The sequence below is a fragment of the Rutidosis leptorrhynchoides genome, chromosome 5, assembly GCF_046630445.1.
Source record: "Rutidosis leptorrhynchoides isolate AG116_Rl617_1_P2 chromosome 5, CSIRO_AGI_Rlap_v1, whole genome shotgun sequence".
Classification (NCBI taxonomy): Eukaryota; Viridiplantae; Streptophyta; class Magnoliopsida; order Asterales; family Asteraceae; genus Rutidosis; species Rutidosis leptorrhynchoides.
The window spans coordinates 433,675,047-433,692,929 of NC_092337.1; positions in this window are offsets into that span (position 1 = coordinate 433,675,047).

The window sequence follows — 17,883 nt, forward strand, 5'->3', positions numbered from 1 at the left end:
TGAATACTGTATTTTCCCCGTCCGGAAATGTGATAGTGAGAATTTTCAGTGGATTATCCCACTTTGTGGATGGTTGTGAGGCGGGGAGCGCCGGTTCTTATTGTCTCACGTCGAGACACGCGGTTGTTGTTTGTTTGCGAGAGTGTGTTCCCTAGTGATGCGACCCGTTGGTTGCATGGAAATGTCAAGGCCACCCTTAATGGACGGTCTAGGTGGGAGGGTTCACCCAACATCGGTGAATATTTTTATGGGTCGTGTGTCGAGTGGCGAAATTGTGGTGATGATGTGATAATGCTAAAAACGAACATATATTTCATAGCATTATCCCTAAAAAAGACAAGCTTTTAGTTGCAATTGTTCTATTTACAAGTGATATTCGTTTAAATAATAAAAGGTGAAGACAAAAGACAGATTCGACGAATTGAAGACTCAAACGACCAAAAAGTTCAAAAGTACAAAGTACAATCAAAGTGGTTCAAATTATTGATGAGAAACGTCTCAAAATTACAAGAGTACAAGACGCAAAACGCAAAGTACAAGATATTAAATAGTACGAAAGGACGTTCGAAAATCCGGAACCGGGACCAGAGTCAACTCTCAACGCTCGACGCAACGGACTAAAAATTACAAGTCAACTATGCACATGAATATAATATAATATATAATTAATTCTTAAAATTATATATATATATATATATATATATATATATATATATATATATATATATATATATATATATATATATATATATATTATATTATATATATAAACCGTCGGAAAACTAGCAAACAAACATATGTGAGCTGTCCCAGGGGGCCATGCGATCGCATGGCCTGGCAGTTATAATCCCATGCGATCGCATGACATACTTTTTCAGCTCAGGTCCTATAAATTGCAAAGTTTGGTCGACGAATTACACATCTTTTTCTTTCCTTTCTCTCAACGTATATATATATATATATATATATATATATATATATATATATATATATATATATATATATATATATATATATATATATATATATATATATATTATAATTTTAATTTTAATTTTAATTTTAATAATAATAAGGGTATGTTAGCGAATGTTGTAAGGGTGTAAGTCGAAATTCTGTCTGTGTAACACTACGCTATTATTAATCATTGTAAGTTATGTTCAACCTTTTTAAATTAATGTCTTGTAGCTAAGTTATTATTATGCTTATTTAAGCCGAAGTAATCGTGATGTTGGACTAAATATTAAAATTGGGTAATTGGGCTTTGTACCATAATTGGGGTTTGGACAAAAGAACGACACTTGTGGAAATTAGACTATGGGCTATTAATGGGCTTTATATTTGTTTAATTAAATGATAGTTTGTTAATTTAATATAAAGATTTACAATTGGACGTACCTATAAATAACCATATACACTCTATCGGACACGATGGACGGGATATTTATAAGTACTAATAATCGTTCATTTAACCGGACACGGGAATGGATTAATAGTCAATGGACTTATTAAAACAACGGTGAATTATATACAAGGACACTTGGTGTAATTATAGTTTAAGTCCCCAATTAGTTGGAATATTTACTTCGGATATAAGGATAATTTGACGAGGACACTCGCACTTTATATTTATGACTGATGGACTGTTATGGACAAAACCAGATGGACATATTGAATAATCCAGGACAAAGGACAATTAATCCATGGCAATAAACTAAAATCAACACGTCAAACATCATGATTACAGAAGTTTAAATAAGCATAATTCTCTTATTTCATATTTAATTGCACTTTTAATTATCGCACTTTAATTTATTGTCATTTTAATTATCGTACTTTTTATCGCAATTTTATTTATTGTCATTTTATTTATCACACTTTAATTATTGTCATTTACTTTACGCTTTAAATTAAGTCTTTTATATTTTTAATATTTTACATTAGGTTTTAACTGCGACTAAAGTTTTAAAATCGACAAACCGGTCATTAAACGGTAAAATCCCCCTTTTATAATAATAATACTACTTATATATATATTTATATTTATACAAATATAGTTTTTAAAAATATAGCGTTAAGCTTGGCTAAGATCCCTGTGGAACGAACCGGACTTACTAAAAACTACACTACTGTACGATTAGGTACACTGCCTATAAGTGTTGTAGCAAGGTTTAGGTATATCCACTCTATAAATAAATAAATAACTTGTGTAAAATTGTATCGTATTTAATAGTATTTTCTAGCAAAAATTAATACTATTTCATATACCCCTCGCATAACATCAAATATTTTTGGCGCCGCTGCCGGGGACTTGCTTAAACGCCGGAAGCGAAACGCAATATATATAAAAAAAAAGATTCTTAGTTTACTTTTGTAAAAATAAGCTTTTGTAAAAATACGTTTTAGTTATTAAAAATATTAAAATATAAAAAAGAAAAATATATATTTTTAAGAGTTTGTTAAATTATAAAGTGTCTTTATTTTTATTTTAGTTTTTAAAATATAAGTTTTTATTTATATAAATATTTTATAAAAACATAAAATTAAAAACAAAAGTAAAAAGTAAAAAAAATATATATATTTAAAGTAATCGGGCCGAGAGCTGTAGCATCCCAACACCTGGCCCGAAACTCTACTCCATGTGACCGCATGAACTTATAACTTCGAAGCCATGCGATCGCATGGCTTGATTTGACAGGCCTGATACCTCTGCCGATAGAATTAGGGTTCGATTAATTATATAATTAATATATAATTAATAATAATTAGGGTTTATATTAAATAATAATTAGTTTTATTTAATTAAGTTTGTATTTTTAGTTTTAATTAGTTCATTTACTTTAAAAATTAATACTTTTATAAATAAATAATATAAAAATAATATTTTTATAAAAATTGTACTTTTTACAACTTTAAGTTTATTTTTATATTTTGTATCTTTTTATTTGTTTTAGCGTAATATTTGTATTTTTCGTTCGTATTTAGTTTTAAGTCATAGTTTTTGCCATAGTTATTTTTATTTCTAGATTTTTAGGCTTTGCCGTAAAATCCCTTAAGTGCTTTTTCTTTAGATTAAAATTTAGACGCCTTAGAATTTTACGACGTCACTTATCGCCTTAATATTTTATAAGTTTTAGTACCTTTTTAAGTTATTGCCGTTTTGGAGATAGTATTTCGCTAAGCTTTAATACTTTTAGACGCAACTTTTAATTCTTAGTTTTTAGACTTTTAAGTTTCGACGCGCTACATTTTTTTTTCTTTTTATTATTTTTCGACGCTTATTTTCTTATTTTTATTTTTCGACGTTTTTCGACGCGCTCTTTTTCTTTCTTATTTCTCGACGCTCTAGATTTTTAGGACATAGAATTTTCTATTTTTTCTCTAAAATTTCTTTAAACTTCAACGAAAAATTATTTTAAGCGGTTAAATTGATAGACATCCAAAATTTTCTGGTTCGTAGTAATAGTTGGATTTGTTAGTGGCGAGTTGTGGGCTTCTGATTTAAAGGGTCCTGGTTACCTGCTGCATCTATTGGATATTCGAAACGTGGGCAAAATCAGAAAAGTCTATTAATTTGATAACTTATATAATTTTTATCTTTTATAACTAATAGGATATTCAGTGAATGCACCGAGCAAAACATTCACCACCTTCCATACGTTCACCACCTGTAACTCGATCAAGACATCTAGCCAATATTGTCGCCGTTAATTTTTCTTTAGAATCATCATCTAGTCGAACAAGTACTCCAATTCAAATTTCCGATAATCCATTTTTTGAAACCGACCTCACAATTGAGAACCCGGAGGATATTCAAGGACAATTTCGAGATCCTGAACCACTAATTATTCCTCCGGAACCACAAATCATTCAACCAGAGATTGTTGAGAAAGAAACCATTAAATCAGAATCCTCTAGTGATTCAAATTCAACAATTTCAAATATGGAAATAACGGAACCTCTAAGTATGGAAGATCGAATGAGAGCCACACGCACGGGCCAAGGTCACGCCATTATTAAGCCAGACATTAATGCGCCAGATTATGAAATCAAAGGACAAATCCTACACATGGTAACTAATCAATGCCAATATAGTGGTACGCCAAAAGAAGATCCAAACGAACATCTTCGAACCTTTAATAGGATCTGTACTCTATTCAAAATTAGAGAGGTTGAGGATGATCAAATCTATCTCATGTTGTTTCCCTGGACTTTAAAGGGAGAAGCCAAAGATTGGTAAGAATCGTTACCTGAAGGGGCGATTGATACATGGGATGTTTTAGTTGAAAAATTTCTTAAACAATTCTTTCCGGCATCTAAAGCTGTGAGACTTCAAGGAGAAATTGTTACGTTCGCGCAAAAGCCAAATGAAACATTATATGAGGCGTGGACAAGATTTGGAAAGTTGTTGAGAGGGTGTCCGCAACATGGTTTAGACACTTATCAAATAGTACAAATATTCTACCAAGGATGCGACATTGCTATACGAAAATACATCGACATAACAACTGGTGGTTCCATTATGAAGAAAACCGCAACCGAAGCTCACAAAATTATTGATAACACAGCCTCCCACTCGCATGAGTGGCACCAGGAAAAAGATATCTTTCGTTCATCTAAAGCGGCTAGAGCCGATTCTAGCCATGACTTTGATTCCGTTTCCGCAAAAATAGATGCTTTCGAGAGACGAATGGAAAAGATGACTAAAGATATTCATGCAATACGAATTAGTTGTGAGCAATGCGGTGGACCACACTTAACGAAAGATTGTCACATCGAGCAAACGATGGAACAACGTGAGAATGTTTTCTACATGAACCAAAGGCCGGGAAATAATTATCAAAATAATTATCAACCGCCAAGGCCAAACTTCAATCAAAATCAAAATATTCTTTACAATCCAAATGGACCCAACAATAACTCGTATAACCAACAAGGTCCGAATAACCAACCAACTCAAAACAACACTTTCAATCAACAAAGACCTGGCTTATATAAACCACCACAACAAACCGAAGAGAAAAAGCCAAATCTAGAAGAAATGATGGCAAAGCTAATGGAATCTCAAACACAATTTATAACATCTTAAACCCAAACAAATGAGAGGTTTGATCAATCACTAAGAACTCAACAAGCTTCCATTTTGAATCTAGAAAAACACGTAGGTACTCTTGCTAGCATGATGAGTGAGAGAGAACAAGGAAAGCTACCGAGTAATACTGAAGTAAATCCTCGGAATGAGAATGTTAATATGGTATCAACGAATTCTGAAAAACCAGCATCAGAAGATGGAAAGGTTTTAGATGTGAGTAACAATGAAGAAGTTACAACACCACCACCACCCGAGTATGTAAAGCCAGTGGTGGCACCATACAGACCACCCATCCCGTTTCCAAGAAAAGGAGTTGAGTATGAGAAAGTAATAGGTAATAAAGTTTGTGATACCTCTGGAAAGAAGAAGAAGAATAAGAAAGTGCAAGAAACAAAAACCGTAAAGATAAACCCGATGAAGACAGTTCCACCAAAACCTCCACCCAGGTTGGGTGATCCGGGTGAATTTATTGTTCCTTGTCTACTTAGTGATTGTGTCATATATGATGCACTAGCAGATTTAGGTGCGAGCATAAGTGTTATGCCTCTTTCATTATATAAGAGATTAAGAGTAGGTGAGTTAAGTCCAACAGAGATGAGTGTCCGACTCTTTGATCAAACCATTAGGCACCCAGTTGGAATTGCTGACAACCTACCCGTTTAAGTAGGTAATTTAACCTTTCTAGTCAAATTCATTGTCATTGACATAGAAGAGGACTCAAACATTTCTCTAATTTTAGGTCGACCATTCTTAGCGTCCACCGGGGCGTTATTTGATGTAAGAGATGGTAGAATGACACTTAGTAATGATGAAAAATCGATCACCTTTGTGAGTCGAAAGTCTAAATCTCCACCAACCAAAACTGTTGAACCAACAAAAATGATTGGTAAGAACCATATTGTTTTACCAACTCCAACGGTAGTGCTTAACAATAATAAAACACCTAAGTGTGGGGAAGATGAAGTAAAACCTAATGATGACCTGATAACAAATAACCCCGCTGTTGATACGAAATTAAATGACTCCATTATTAATAGTTCAATGAAGAAACTTATTAAACGGATTCGCGATGCTAGAATTAAGGAGAACTTTAAGTTATGTAACCTGTTAGTATCCAATCTATCGCCTAAAGAAAAGGCAAAACTAGTTGAATTTGTGGATATTACACAAGAATCCGACCAATGGCTTAAAGCAAAAGTCACAGATATGCAAGTTGATTATGGTCCAAGAGAAATTGACAATGAAGTTAACCACAATTTCGACACCACAGCTACCTAAGTGTGGGGAGATTCAAATGTTCTAAGAAATAATGCTGTCTAGGGTTTGTTGTTCTGTTCTTGTGTAGTTCCGAGAATAGAATTCGATTGGTCTTTTCCACTAGCAGACACTAAAGAACTGGTTTTCTCCCCCCATTCTGAATTTTTGTCGGTTTTGTATGAAATTAATACGCTTTTTTAAATTTAAGTTTTGTGTGAATTTAAAAATAAAATTTACTTTATTTCATTAAGTTTAAAAAAATGATTTCTAAAATTCATCGTAAGTTAAAGACTAGGTCATGGAACCGAAATTGCTTTACCCGAGGGCGGGGCGACAAATTTTGTTATCATTATTTTTAATATTATTGATCTAAAGTATACCAAAAAAATTAAAAAACTCAAAAATCTTTGCTTTTAAAACAATCGCTTTAAAAACGACAAATTTTAAATTTTGTCAAGGGACGGGCTAGGTAAACATACCGAAACTACCTAAAGTAAATGGAAACAAAATTTTAAAAAAATTATTCATTTAAATTGTTTTAATAAATAAAGGTTTTATAAAAAAAATATTTTTATATATATTATATATATGTTTGTAGTTTATCTTATATACAAAACAGGGTAAAACAACACACTTTCAAAGACTGACATTAAGTTCAGCAAAAGCTACTAATTTTGACGACAAGACGCAAAATATCAAATGTGATATAAAATAATATGTTGCAAACTCGGTATTTTTAATCACTTTTCTACACTAATCACCCTCATGAATTTATAATTATGTTTTGATTTCATGCAAATGAGGGCATTGCATGATCTCAAGTGTGGGGAAGGGTTATAAATTCTCTCGGGTTTACACTTAGTTAAATTGCTAAATTTTGTGAAAATTTGAAAATTTTTTAACTAAATGAATTCAAAATCATGTTTATACATATTTATGAACGATAAAACTAGGATATAATACCGAAATTATTGTTACCTCGGAGAGAACATAAATGGAGAAACAACCCAAAATGCTTGAATTCATTTAAAATGAAATAAAGGAGAATAAAAAGGCAAAGAAAAATATAAATAAAAGCTAAGTGTGGGAAGAATTTACCAAGTTCTTCAAAACATATATCACATATTTGTACAAAATTATTGCAGGTACTTTTGTTTTGGACTAAACTAATCAGTTTTACTCGATTTATTATAATACCTCGAAAGAATAGATGGATCTACACGATGAATCAATTCCATCATTAAAAGGAAGTAAAGTCTTCCGAAAAAGACACGCGCTTCTTGATTTAGGTTAAGAAGTTGTCGTCCAGACCAGCTGTAGGTTGACGAAAAATCTAGAAAAGTCATCTCTAAAATCAGCAGGAAATCCACGGACCTCAGCATCAAACAGGGTCGCCAAGTGGTCAGACTTATCCTAACCATGAGAGGATCTGTCTCGTAAAATGGGGAGGGCGCCATGCAAATTAGCTTGATAAGACTAATGAATCAGACCCCCAGAAAGGGTAATCTCCTTAAAGATTAAAAATCAGCTTTTAAGCCAGATATTACTCAATCCTTGAGATTGACTTTAAAGATTGAGAATTACAAACTCATGGAATTCAATGATATCTAAACTCGAGCTTGAACGAGAAAATATTTTGATCAAAATTAAAACCGATTTGTTTTCTGAAAACCCATTTTCAATGCGTTCATTACCATTGAACGTAAAATCCTAGGAATTCACCTGAAATTCATTAGGTCACCTGAACCAAATCGGGTGTCAACCGTAAGAACGGTGGTTGCATAGCATGGTCAAAGACAGGACCTTGTGTCAGACCGAAAAACTATAGGGTGAGCTTTACTATTGTTCCTACAAAGGATAGTAATTGCATCCGACATGATATAGACCATAATTAAAACCATGTCAGGGGACATTGCCTTAACAGTTTCTTGTTCAACGCTTTCCTCTACAACCGGACGGTAGTTTACCGAAAGGTAATATACAGAGCAAGTATACTGGACGTGTTGCTTTCCCAATACAAGGTTAGCAAGTGGGTGACACAAAACAATAAGTTTTGAGCTAAAATTTTCAAATCTGAAACCCACAAAACCCACAAAAACAATTTGCAAACACCGGTGAAGGGTTATTCCGGAAAACTTATCTAGGGTAAAAGCTAGATTTAATTTTCAAAAGATCAAATGTTTTCATAAAGATCCAATTTCCTTAAAGGATCTAAATTTTCATAGTCATGTGGGACTGTAAACCACATCATTATTATCATTGTTCATACCGCCGTATAAAAATCACTGATGTACAAAGTGTGAAGAATAAAGAAGTGATTCTAGTATTTTTATTTCAAGACTATATTGCTTGAGGACAAGCAACGCTCAAGTGTGGGAATATTTGATAATGCTAAAAACGAACATATATTTCATAGCATTATCCCTCAAGAAAGACAAACTTTTAGTTGCAATTGTTCTATTTACAAGTGATATTCGTTTAAATAATAAAAGGTGAAGACAAAAGACAGATTCGACGAATTGAAGATGCAAACGACCAAAAAGCTCAAAAGTACAAAGTACAATCAAAGTGGTTCAAATTATTGATGAGAAACGTCTCAAAATTACAAGAGTACAAGACGCAAAATGCAAAGTACAAGATATTAAATAGTACGAAAGGACGTTCGAAAATCCGAAACCGGGACCAGAGTCAACTCTCAACGCTCGACGCAACGGACTAAAAAATTACAAGTCAACTATGAGCTATTAATGGGCTTTATATTTGTTTAATTAAATGATAGTTTGTTAATTTAATATAAAGATTTACAATTGGACGTACCTATAAATAACCATATACACTCTATCGGACACGATGGGCGGGATATTTATAAGTACTAATAATCGTTCATTTAACCGGACACGGGAATGTATTAATAGTCAATGGACTTATTAAAACAAGGGTGAATTATATACAAGGACACTTGGTGTAATTATAGTTTAAGTCCCCAATTAGTTAGAATATTTGACTTCAAATATAAGGATAATTTGACGAGGACACTCGCACTTTATATTTATGACTGATGGACTGTTATGGAAAAAAACCAGATTGACATATTGAATAATCTAGGACAAAGGACAATTAACCCATGGTAATAAACTAAAATCAACACGTCAAACATCATGATTACGGAAGTTTAAATAAGAATAATTCTTTTATTTCATATTTAATTGCACTTTTAATTATCGCACTTTAATTTATTGTCATTTTAATTATCGTACTTTTTATCGCAATTTTATTTATTGTCATTTTATTTATCGCAATTTTATTTATCGCACTTTAATTATTGTCATTTACTTTACGCTTTAAATTAAGTCTTTTATATTTTTAATATTTTACATTAGGTTTTAACTGCGACTAAAGTTTTAAAATCGACAAACCGGTCATTAAACGGTAAAATTCCCCTTTTATAATAATAATACTACTTATATATATATTTATATTTATACAAATATAGTTTTTAAAAATATAGCGTTAAGCTTGGCTAAGATCCCTGTGGAACGAACCGGACTTACTAAAAACTACACTAAGTGTTGTAGCATGGTTTAGGTATATCCACTCTATAAATAAATAAATAACTTGTGTAAAATTGTATCGTATTTAATAGTATTTCCTAGCAAAAATTAATACTATTTCATATACCCCTCGCATAACATCATGATGATTTGCTGTTGATGAGATTCTAGTATATGAATAGTCTCCGTGCTAGTACTAGAAAGCCTTCATGTGGTTAGTGTTGAAAACTTATCGGTCGTTTTACACACTAATGGTGGGGTCGTCAGGACCATGTTGTGTGATTAGTGATGCGATAGCCGTGTTTCGCACACATGTTGTTACTGGTGTTACAATAGTGGATTTTGTACACCTTGGGATTAGCATTGCCATGGTCGTTTTGGACGCTATCGGTTTTAACCATTTTCTTATGATGTTACGATAGTCGCGTATTAGTCGTATTGCGCACTAAACAAGGGATGTTTAGTGATAAGTGTTATCCGTAAGGATTCGTTATGTTCGGTCTTCATCGTTCGAGTTGTTGACCTTGGGTTGAGACTTAGTTGCTATTAGCATTGTACTTGGTAAGGGTATGCTAAGGGATTGATATCTCGGTAAGAGATTGGTCGAGTTGTTCCCAATGTGAGCGATTGAGCAAGTTCTAGTGCTCGAATTTTTGGATTTGATAAATCGAGGATGACGATTTGGTGATTAAGATGATTCGTTGGGAGAATCGCCTAGAGGAATTGGAAGAAATGCGTGATGTTTCCAGGTATGCAAAATGTTTGTAGTAGTTTTCGGATGATTTGTGCATTGCATATCTCGAAATGCGTGCACGGGTGTATTTTGGTAAATGGGTTAAGCTTCGAATTAATGAGAAATGTGTTGGAAGTCGGATTGGAATGATTGTTTGAGAACCATAGCGTGTAGGTTCGGATTGGTTAAGTGACTAGGATCACGAGGACGTGATCGAATCTAAGTGGGGGAGAGTTGTAACACCCCGTTTTCCCCGTATATGATTATAGGTGTATCGAGTAGGCATATACATGTTACATGTATGTAAATAGAGTACGCGGGTGATCGAAGGATTTGTTTAAGCGTTTTAATGGGTTTTTATGCGAATGTTTGTAGCTTGGATAAAAGGCACCAGACCACGGCCAAGGTCGCGGCGCGACAAGGATCGTCGCGGCGCGGTGTTTCACTGGTTTCAATTTCAGGAGGCTTGACAAACAAGCATTAAAACACGCGTATTCTCGCGGCACGACAATGAGGGTCGCGGCGCGGCGTTCTGGGCGAACTGGTACCAGATTTTAGTAATTTTAAATAAGGTTCAAGGGCATTTTGGTCTTTTCGCGTGTGAGCCAGATTTGAGATCTTAATCTCATCCACTCATTTCATTTCTTCATTTCTTTTTCCTTTTCTTCTTCATTTTCTCTTAAAACTTCAAAACCCCATTTGATTCAAAGTGAAATTTGGAAAGGAAGATTTGTGATTCGATCTTTGGTGCAAGAGACAACGTTGTCCTCCTCGTTCTTAGCTACAAGTTGATACTAGCGGTAAATTCTAACTCCGAAATTCATCTTTATGTTTTGATATTCAAGTTAGGGTTTTGAGCTTTTTAGTGGTAAAACCCATTTAGATGATGAAGTGGGTTTATGGAAACTAGTTATTTTTGATTCATGGCGGGTTTTGGGTTGTTTGACGTTTTGGCCATGATTAGGCTTTAGTTTTGGGTGTAATCACTTAGTTTAGTGATTTTGAAAGTGTTGAAACCCTTTTGGGTGTATTTGGGTTGACTAATTTTGAAATGGGTCAAAATTAGGGTTTATGTATCAAATTGGGTGAGCTAAGTATTTAACACTTGTGATTTGGTTTAATTCGAGTATTAGGGCCATTTTCACTTGTGTTAGTGATTATTGGCTAGTTTGGGCATTTTTACGACTTTGGTTAAAATGGGTAAATTGAGTTGGGTCAAACTTGATGATGACTCTAGTTTTGGTCAAAGGGATGTTAAACACTTTTGTTAAGTGTTAAATGGCGTTTTGATTGAATGTAAATGTGGGAAATGATTTCGGGTTAAAATGGGCATTTTAACCAAAAAGTCAAACTTGGTCAACCATGAAGCGGGTTTTTGGGTAATATATGAGATAGTATGCGTTTAAAGGCTAAAGTTGTTGTATTTTGGTATTTCGGGAACGCGGGAACTAGTCTCGTTAGTTTGGACCTTCGGGTGTCATTAAATGTATAAAAAGGTGAACTTTGCACTTAGGTGTCTAAATGGGCGGATTGCGGAGGTAGGTATAAACCCTTGGTTAAGGGTGTTGTGTCGAATTCTCTTGTAGAGAATGTATGTTGATTATGTGTATACCTGTATGCATATTATAGGTAAAGGTTTGCTCGGTGGCGTTTGGAGGCGATTTTACATACATGATTTGTGCGGGCGTTTCGAGGTGAGTGGAATAATTATACGTGTATGTATATGATGTATTTATTTGCATAGCGTGAGATGTAAAGTGTCGAAGTGTTAAGGCGCCACATTTCACGTGACGAGTGAAGTGTCGAAGTGTTAAGACACCACTCCGGAATGTTTGACGAGTGAAGAATCGAGGTGTTAAGATGCCACCCGGGGTGAAACATCGAGGTGTTAAGATGCCACCCGGGGAGAAGTATCGAGGTGTTAAGATGCCACCCGGGAGTGAAGTGTCAAGGTGTTAAGACACCACTCCGTAATGTTTGATGAGTGAAGCATCGAGGTGTTAAGATGCCACTCGGGGTGAAGTATCGAGGTGTTAAGATGCCACCCGGGGGTTAGTGATACGAGGTGTTAAGTACACTAATGGATGTTGTGAACTCCGATGGTCTTTCGCGGGCACGATTCCCTTATGATTGGTTAACCATGGTTGTGTGTTGTAGTGTAGCATATTATATTTTTCGAGTTATATGTTATTGTTTGTGCTAGCTTGCGTATTGGAGATTTAGTGTTATACTTTGCGATGGTATGCTAATTATATTGCTAGCGTGTTTGCGATAATTGTGTAAGTGATTGCAAGTAAGTAGGTTATATATGTATATGTATAATTATTGCATTTACTAAGCTTCAAGCTTACCCCTCTCGTTGTTTACCTTTTTACAGGTATTGTGATTGTGAAGCTAGCTAGTTGATAGACTAGATGCGTAGGAGCGCTTGGGCTCGATGGGGTAGCTTTTGGGTAAACGGACGCGGATCGGGGATGTGGTAGTCCCCGGGATTATGCTCTTGGTATCGGGTTGGGTTGTTGAGTAGTGACCCGTATTTCGTGTGATTGAGTCATTATTACAAATGCTTTTAATATGTTAATTGTGTACCAAGGGTCGTTATAATTTGTTAAACGTATCGATATGATATTATGTTTTTTGGTTAAAACAGAGTTGGAAATGTAATGTATTAATGGGACCTAACTTATAAAAAAAAAAATGTACTCCATTTTTGGTTTAACGGATTGGGATTGTTTCATGAATGTTATTATTTAGGCGGAAAACGATCGACAAAAATAACATTCAAGATAATATTGATCGTGAAAAATGTTAATGTTTTTTTTTCTTGTTTTGTGAAGTACTTTTTGTCAAAATTTAGCCTGACTTGAAGTTTAGGGTTTAGTGTTTTGGGTTTAGTCCCTAAATCCTAAACTCTAAACCGTTCGTGTTAAAAACTCAATCTAAATCCTAAATCTAAACCCTAAACCCTATATATATATATATATATATATATATATATATATATATATATATATAGTTTAGTGTTTTGGGTTTAGTCCCTAAACCCAAAACCCTAAACTCTAAACCGTTCGTGTTAAAAACTCAATCTAAATCCTAAATCTAAACCCTAAACCCTATATATATATATATATATATATATATATATATATATATATATATATATATATATATATATATATATATATATATATTGGATGAAAATATGAACATTTAATAAAGACACTTTGTGATAAACGTTTTTATTTTGGCGGAAAAACGCTTGAAGAATTAATATAGAACAATTATCTGTTTGAATGGGGAAGTAACCAATCTGGGGGAAGCAAAAAAAAAAAAATTCGTTTTTTTTGGATTTTTTTCAGGCATCAAGATCGCACGAAAATATGAACATTTAGAAAAGACACTTCGTGATGAATGTTATTATTTAGGCGGGAAAACGATCGACAAAAATAAGATTCAAAATAATATTGTTCGTGATGAATATTAACAGTTTTTTTTTCATGTTTTGTGAAGTAAAATTTAGCCCGATTTAGAGTTTAGGGTTTAGGATTTAGGGTTTGGGGTTTGGTGTTTTGGGTTTATTTCATAAACCCAAAACACCAAACCCTAAACTCTAAACCGTTCGTGTTAAAAACTCAATCTAAATCTTAAATCTAAACCCTAAATTCTAAACTCTAATATCTAAACCCTATAAACCCTAATATCTAAATCCTAATATCTAAAACCTCAACATACACTCGAAAAACACGATAATTGTTATATATTAGTTCTTCGAGTGTTTTTCCGCCAAAATAGAAACATTTATCACAAAGTGTCTTTATTAAATGTTCATATTTTCATCCAATCTATAATGTTCGTGAACAAAGTTTTTTCAAAAAATGAAGAAAAAAAAGATTTTTCATCCCCCCGATTGGTTACTTCCCTCTTGATCCTACCACTATATATATATATATATATATATATATATATATATATATATATATATATATATATATATATATATATATATATATATATATATATATATATATATAGTGGTAGGATCAAGGGAGAAGTAACCAATCGGGGAGAAGCGGGGGGAAACAAAAAAAAAATTCATTTTTTTTGAATTTTTTTTCAGGCATCAAGATCACACGAAAATATGAACATTTAAAAAAGACACTTCGTGATGAGTGTTATTATTTAGGCGGAAAAACGACCGACAAAAATAACATTCAAAATAATATTGATCGTGAAGAATGTTAACGTTTTTTTTTTCTTCATGTTTTGTGAAGTAAAATTTAGCCCGATTTAGAGTTTAGGGTTTAGGGTTTAGTTTTTTGGGTTTAGTCCCTAAATCCAAACCCTAAACCCTAAACTCTAAACTGTTCGTGTTAAAAAAACTCAATCTAAATTCTAAATCTAAACCCTAAACCCTAAATTTCTAAACCCTAATATCTAAGCCCTATAAACCCTGATATCTAACCCTAATATCTAAAACCTCAACATACGCTCGAAAAACATGATAATTGTTATATATTAATTCTTCGGGCGTTTTCCCGTCAAAATAAAAACATTTATCACAAAATGTCTTTTTTTAATGTTTATATTTTCATCCAATCTATAATGTTCGTGAACAAAGTTTTTTTTCAAAAAACAAAAAAAAAAAAAAAAAAAAAAAAAATTCTTCCCCCCACGTCCTCCCGATTGGTTACTTTCCCCTTAATCCTACCACTATATATATATATATATATATATATATATATATATATATATATATATATATATATATATATATATATAATCCATCCCAAAATATCTGTCCATTTTTTACTTTTATAGTATTTGTTTTTCAAATTTGACTTTCACTATTATTGTTTGTGTTATATAATATTTGATGATAATCATATCGATTAAAACACATTTAAAATGTAACTCGTTCATATAAATTTTATCAAATATTATATAAAACAAAGTTAATTTAATTTAAGTCAAAAATAAGAAGAAAAGAAAAATTTAAAAGTCAAATGACACAGTTATTTCGGATGAATAAAGTATATATCAATATACCGCAAATAAATATTCCAATGAATTGACAATAATAAAAACACATATAAAAATACGATTTAATAAAAAGTGAAAAAAATAGTAAAGTGTATAGCATAAGAAAAGTATAAATTAAATTTTAAACAATGCAAAAAAAAAGTACGACAGATTTAGTATCTATAGGCAATGTTGTAAAATACTCCGATTACTCCTAATTAATCCCCGATTACTACTTTTTAAGAACAATCGGTTTTGATTTTTCAAAATCTGTTTAATTAATCTGTTAACGTTCATTAATTGGTCAAAATCGGATTTGGTGATCAAAGTTGGTTAAAGTTAAAATTGGCAAATATTTTAACATGTATTTAAACTATAATTTTTGAGTTTTTGAACAAAATAAACAATTTTATGCAATTATGTTTATGTTTATAATTTTCTTCTATATTTACATATATAATTTTGAAATATATTATTTAGATGTATAAAAAGTACATTTCGATTAATCCCCTAATTACCAACTACTCCTTCTAAAGTCCTGACCGATAAGTTGTCGAATAACGAATTTTGCAACTTTGTCTATCGGTAATAATACAGGTTTAAAATGAACCAGATCAATTTATGATCTAGCTAACACATCACCAAAGACTAAAAGACATTTATGTCTCATTCATCACTTATCTAAACACATATATCACTCATGTTAAACCTGATTTTAGGTTTATTTTGAGGTTTCTTAACAATTTCCAATCTATAAACATCACCAATGTTTTCATTGCTGTTTACTTTTAAATAACTTTCTAATTTTGAAATGAAAATTGATGTTAGATTATGACTATATATGACTTTATTTGATATTATGATATTTTATAAGAGCATATTAAACAAAAATTATGGCGTAACATTTTAATAGCAAATAGTTGGTACTTGCTAGATAATAGCTTTTAAATGTGCCTATATTTTGAAATGGTGATGGCCCTCCATCAAGATAATGAATTACTATTAGTTATATCTGTGCATCCATCCTAAATGGTGCCTACATTTTTATTATTATTTTCCGAAAATAACAATCAAAGGTTTTCATCAAAGATGAAAACGCCTATTAAAATATTAAAAAGGTACGAAAGCATCAAACCTCGGAAAGCCTCGCACTTAAAAAACGAAGCTAAAACACCAAATTATCCTAGAAGTCATCTAGAGACGACCTCCAGTCATCCTCACAAGCTGGGACAAACCACAACAGACAACAACAACAAAAACATACCAAACACCTAAAAAACGTACAACACGATATAGACTAATACACAACCGAAACTAGCCAACAAAATATGTCAAACTAAAAGCAAAAGACCAAACAGGAGACCAAGGCAACCCCAATTTATTCGTAGAAAGTAGAAATAAGTCAAGTCTTTCGGATTTCATCAATCTTATACAACTTGTTTCGGTTTCTAATTTAGAAGATTCATTATGTTTGTGAATAGGAGATAGAGACTCATATGTTTTGTTTCTAATTAAGCAATTCATTATGTTGGTCAATAGGAGATAAATAATCATAGTGATACTCGTTTATACATTGACAACATTCGCCTTCCCTCCATATTACCGAAAAGAAGATGGAGTAAATCATTGCCGATCAAGATTAATATTTTCTTATGAAAATTAGCTCGCGGTCTAACTTAATTATCTAAAGAGGTCATGAGATCATGGATATTAGATGCCCTATGTGTACGTATAGAATGGACTCGAGAGTTCATATAACGTTTTCATGTTCCACAGCTTCCGAATTATGGCTCAAAGTAAGGCTTTGAATGGATGCGTCCGTGCAGCAAATTGATTGTTGGGAAGAGTTGTTAAACTGGTTTGAATCATGGGTTGGGCCTGCTTCGTTAAAAGCCCGAATATGTACTATTGTGATTAAAAATGGAGATTTGTGCGACTTTATCCGTTCTACTTCTATTTCTTGAACAGTTCATAGAGGTAGACAACATGCATATTTGAACAGTTGATTATTGAAGTCATTTTAAGCGTTTATTTTTTTCCTCTAGTTTCTTGCTAGAAGTTTTTAAAACTTGATGTTGGCGTTCAAAAAAATATTAATAAAAAGTCGTCCCGCTACAACACGCGACTAACCATTCCTTCGTTTAAAACTAAAACTCATTATAACTACCGTATATCATAATGTAAAAAACACTACAAGAAAAATGAGCTTTAGTGACGAAGACTATTGGTCA